The sequence below is a fragment of the Gobio gobio genome (assembly GCF_949357685.1).
Source record: "Gobio gobio genome assembly, chromosome: 1".
In the NCBI taxonomy this organism is placed as follows: Eukaryota; Metazoa; Chordata; class Actinopteri; order Cypriniformes; family Gobionidae; genus Gobio; species Gobio gobio.
The window spans coordinates 51,989,736-51,995,620 of NC_137097.1; positions in this window are offsets into that span (position 1 = coordinate 51,989,736).

The following is a 5,885-nucleotide window of genomic DNA, read 5'->3' on the forward strand; positions in this document are numbered from 1 at the left end:
TAATTAATGTATGGTTTCTTAGGATAGGACAATATTTGGCTGAGATACAACTATTTGAAAATCTGGAATCTGAGGGTACAAACAAAATTTAAATATTGAGAAAATCACCTTTAAAGTTGCCCAAATGTCCTTAGCAATGCATATTACTACTAATAATACATTTTTGTATATATTTACGGTAGGAAATTTACAAAATATCTTCATGGAACATGATCTTTACGTAATATCCTAATGACTTTTGGCATAAAAGAAAAAAATCGATAATTTTGACCCACACAATGCATTGTTGGCAATTACCACAAATATACCTGTGTGACTTATGACTGGTTTTGTGGTCCAGGGTCACATATTATTTCTTTGAATGAATGTCTATTTTTGAATTACTAGTCAAGGTTCATATGGGATTTAGAAAGAAATTAGTAATAAATAATTAAATACTTTTTGGAGAGGGTAATTTGTACAGTAATCGAAATACACTGTTGACGATGTAATTAGTAACTAGTAATTAATTACTTTTTTAGAGTAACTTACCCAACACCGACTAGGAGTTTAATAGGAGTTTAATAACAGTAAATAACCCATGAAATCTTATTTGGAACTAAAAAAAAAAACTACCTAGCATTAAAGAACCTAACCATTATATTTCATAGGTTCTTCAAAATTAGTTGGTGGGTTAGTCTAACTACAAATCTAACTTGAAGCTAACTAATGTTAAAGAACCCATTAAATCTAAACTAGCTATCCAACTAACATTCGATTTCATGGGTTCTTTATCATTGTTGGTCAGACATACTTCTAATTCTTTACTTATATGTGTTGTGCCTCCTCTCTTTCACTGAACCTTCAGTCATATGTCAGTAAATCAGGTTATGATATCACTTTCTCCACCGAGTGAGCTCTTTTTTGTTTTCATTTTACACACAGTTATTCTGCATTTATCCACCCACTCGGCCAGGCACATACACCCACACACACATTTCTGTCTAACTATATCCATAGCTGGCCTTTGGCTCTGTGTGTCTGCTATGCTACTTTAGGGAGCCCCAGTCCACTAACTCTGAATGTCAACAGGAGGAGATGAGCTTTAATATTTCATCATCCTTCCTCCCGCCTTTACTCCTGCCAGACATTCACAGAATAACATAAACTACATGGCGACAAAATGATTTGAGGGTTCACCTTATCTTTATGGAGGTAAACCGCATCACAAGCACACAGGCACACAAATAAAAATCCCCCAAAGACACACACATTCAGCTTGTTTCCCTCTACACAATTTTAGAAACAAATTGAACTGCCGGTAGCAATACCGTTCCCCCTCTATCCACCCCGCCAACCAACCACCCTCCCATCACTGTGCATACTGAGCAAATACAGTCCACTCTGCAGCACAGCATTACAGAGGGAGAGTAAAGAGTAAAAGAAAGTGATCGAAAGGGAAAAACAGTAAGGATTGATATAAATGATGTGTTGGATGCGGCGGAGCCCTGGGCAGGTGGGGGCATTGGGATGAGGGTTCGATCAATGGCAATCAATGGTGGGAAGGCCAGACATTCATCTTAATTCCGACTAATTAGGACAGAAGCTCAAAGGCGGCGAGTGTGAGTGTGAGTGTGTTGTGTGGAGGGAAGAGGATGATAAAAATAAGCTCATTGTTTACACAGAACCACTGCTGGTATAGTGGTTTAAGACCTGGTTCGGTAACACAAAAGACGCATTTTAATCACTGATGAACACATTCCAGGCACTTAATGAAGTCCACTTTCACCCTTTTTTGCCCCGGAGCAAGATGTATAGCCTGAGGTTGATCCACAAGGTACTATCCCAGCAATTAGTGCAAATTGCTTTGGATTAATAGCATCAAAGGCATAGTTTTGTGGAGTGGACGGTATAGTCAAATTCCTCTATGGCCCTGTTTAAGGCTGGTAATAACATCCGTTTCAGGTGATCCAATAAGAAACGTAAGAGTTTTACAGTGCAGACTTATAGCAGATTATACTGAATGCACCACTGCTTATTTCTTTTGTCATTTGTTTTTTAACAAATTCTGTATTCGTGAAAAAATCATTAATAGGATTACAGAATCAAAAAAAATACTATCTTAAGTATAAATCAGTTTATTTTACAGGTTTTTTTTTAATCAAGTTCAATTTTTTTTTCTAATTATTTTAGTAAATATTACATTTCATTGCAGAAATTGTTATGTATTTACCATTAAATAGTGTAACATATATTTACTTGATATCGGCCATAAAAAAAATCCATATCAGTCAACCACTAATGCTAAAATAAGGTGTAAATGAGGTCCAAAATGTTTTGTGATCTGATCAAAACCATATTTAGAGATTTCACAACTAATGCATCATAGGCTACAAGCACATTCATCCTGACATCCCAGATAACAAAAGACCACCTTCTCATATGCACAAGATTGCATGTTTGCCTGACAACAGCATGCAATAGCATGTGAAGTTAGCAGGTACCTAAATAAAATAACTGGGCAAATGTGTCAAGTTTGAGATTAAAATTTTAGATAAAAATTTGGGGTTACACTTTATTTTATAGTTCACTTTAGACATTCTACTAGCTATAAGTAACTTTGTAACTACATGTAAACTAACTCTCAGACTCAGCTGACTGTTAGGCCCTGTTTACACCTGGTATTTAGATGCATTTTGGTCGATCGGATCACAATTGGACGGCGCTAAGTACAGGTGTAATTGGGTTTAAAACATTTTGAGCTTTTCCGCTTTCGACCTCTTCCAGAGGTAGTTGTAAACACATTCGACCGGATTGTTTTCATAGCATAAACGCTCATGTGGTTGAATGCGTTCGAACAGCCGCAAAAGACCACCTATTCTCTGCCTACTGACCTTATGCGTAAATATAATGGGAAGTGCACTAGCCAGATGGGATTTAAACTTCGGCTGGGGACCCAAGTTTGGTTTGAAGGTGAAAAACGTGTTCTCTCACCATTCATGATTTCTAACACACACTCAGTGTTTGGCGGCTGTCAGAGCAGAAAGGAAAGCTACTGCTCTCCGTATGTTTTCGTTTTCTCTGGTCGCATTCATATGTAAATTGCGTGAGCTTATTTCGTCCACTTGATCGAAAGATCTGAAAAAGTCCATACATTTACCCTCAAAGAAATCAGGACAGTAGTGGTAGAAAATTGACAAAAGAGACAGGTATGTGTCATCCTCGTCCATTTGTGATCAGATCGACCAAAATGCATCTGAATACCAGGTGTAAACAGGGCCTTAAATGAAGGTTAGGATTAGAGTTAGTATTAGTAGAATAAGTTGACATGACATGTACTTGCGACGTTACTTCTAGTCAGTAGAATGTCTAAAGTGGACTATTTAAAATTTTACCAAATTTGGAAATATATTTTTAAGCCAGCTGTTTTTGCGCTCCCCGCTCATAATTAATTGTTCACAGGACACGCATTTGAGATGCATGTTACTACTGGGTATCAGTCTCAACTGACCACTTGTCCAGAGACGGGATGTTAAAACCAGGTGTAAACAGGGCCTGCAAATCTCAAGAAACCTTTTATTTGATTCTACAAATAACTGTGATCATCATTCTTTATACTTTCTTTTAATCCACAATGGGATGACTCTCTTCTTTACCTGACAAGAAAGATCAGATATCAATTTTCAGTGTTCATTTTAGATGAGCTGCTAGTAGATTCATACTGTTGTATATGCCTTATGGACAGAGATGGTGGGGACCTGTAACTTAGATAGTAACATTTTAAAACCATATACTACTATTATAGACAGTCAATATATTGAACACGTGTCTCTCGTTGAGGCCCAGTTTTGAGGATGATATACTTACAAAGCAAGAAAACAGGTAAAAACAGGAGGTGAAGACGAGGAGAAGCCTCATAATACAGTATAGGATTAAGTGGCTGGATGAGACGTTGGGATGTGCTGACCAGGCTGGAGAATTTGGGAAGGGCAGTGATAAAAGCTCAAGGTGCAGGCTGCTGCTGAGAGAAAACTGGAGAGCTTAAAAGAGTAAAATAGTGCTGTGTGGATGATGGGCGCTGCCACACCACAACTGCCTTAGCTGGTCACGCAAGAAGCGCAGAGATGGGAGCTGGCTGAAAAGACCTTTATAGCGCCGTCTGTGTGTATGATTGTCTCCGATCTCTATCTGTCTCTCTAGATGTCCACAGGCTTTCAGAGGAAGTGACACCAAGATGGCAGGGTAGCAATAACCCACGTCATTTGATTCAATCTCACTCCACTCAGACACAAAAACATTTAGCTGACCGTTCCTCATACCAACACTAACTTTTAAAAAAAAGTAACTTTCCTTGAATAGGGTACAAAATGGGACTGAAGCTCTTAAAATATGAAATATATGTTTTTTCTTTTTCAACAAATGGTCAGAAAAAAGAAGGGCTTTACTTTAAGCAAATGATGATCGTCAAACTCAAGATCGCAAAACTAAATAGCAAATGCACCATAAATTAAATTATATTTCATTAGGAGCTAGCTAACAAGGGCCCAAATGTTCTTTTAACATTAACAAATATAGTCATCACAATAATATTTAAACACTGATAAAAAAGGTAGTTAAATGTCAAGGAATGTCAAGACCTCTGAGCTGGGACAGGCCAAATAAATAAATGTAAAAAAAAATGCATTTCATGCTAGATTAATTTGATATAAGATAATTTATCCAACGCATGTAATAGTTTTCACAAAAACATACAAAAAATTAGTGGGACACCGAGGTGTACCGTATTCTTGGAAAGTGCAGAATAAGCGGAAACAGTAGTAAATAACTTTTAACACAGGGCTATGAAAACTTCGATGTAAAAACATGCCATCAAGAAAGAAGGATGGAGGGAAGAAAAACAAGTGAGAGCGAAGGACAGCAGGTTCGCACACACTCACACAAACACTGTCTGAGATCACCACTCAAACTCTCTTCCCAACTACCGGCTGTATTATCCGAACATGTCTGCATATCACCCTACCCATCTCTCTTTAATCTTCACGACACCAATCCCACACACACACACCTTCTCCCAGACTTCCCTCCCAGCCTCTAAGACCACTCGGCGAAATCTATAAATACGGCTTCCCCTCCACTGCTGCGTCTCGCATTTCAGATCAAATTAACCAATCCAAATCCGACATGTTCCCCTGACCTGACGGCTGAGCACTGGCGTGTGAGGTTCTAATGAGTGTCGGAACATCAATATCCTCACTGCACGAATGCCACAGTCTTCCCTCAGGGGGACAATTAGAACCTGAGGAGCGAGAAACTTCCCTAGTTTCTCCCGGTCTCTCTGGTTCTGGTTCCCGGCAGTGTTAGTGTAAAACTAAGTGCCTGTGATTTAGATGTCAAAACAGATGCCCTCTGACATGAGCCTGCAGGCAGATCACATCACACAAGAGAATGAGTGCTGGCGGCATGCAGGTGTGCCTTTCCTGAATATGCAAGTACTGGATGTGATCACACCTGTTTGGACCTTATGCTGCAGGCGGGGGGAGAGACACTCTGGCAGCGTCCGAATTTCTGAAGTTAAATAGTATGTATGTACTGAATTTAATGAGGGAACTGACAGTTAATGCAGTATGCTCTGTATAGGTACAGTGTGCAAACATTCCTTCATACCTCAATAATATTCAGGCTTGTCTTCAATCATTCCACTAAAGTACTGAAAGTTTTATGAAATATGTGTTTCAGATGGGGATATATTTGACTTGCTTAGTGTTTTGTCGTTTTTTTTGTTTGTTTTTGCACACAAAAAGTATTCCCGTTACTACATAAAATTAAGGTTGAACCACTAACCTTGAAAGTGTTCATTAAATATCTGTCTATGGAGGGGTCAGAAAGCTCTAAAACACATAAATACC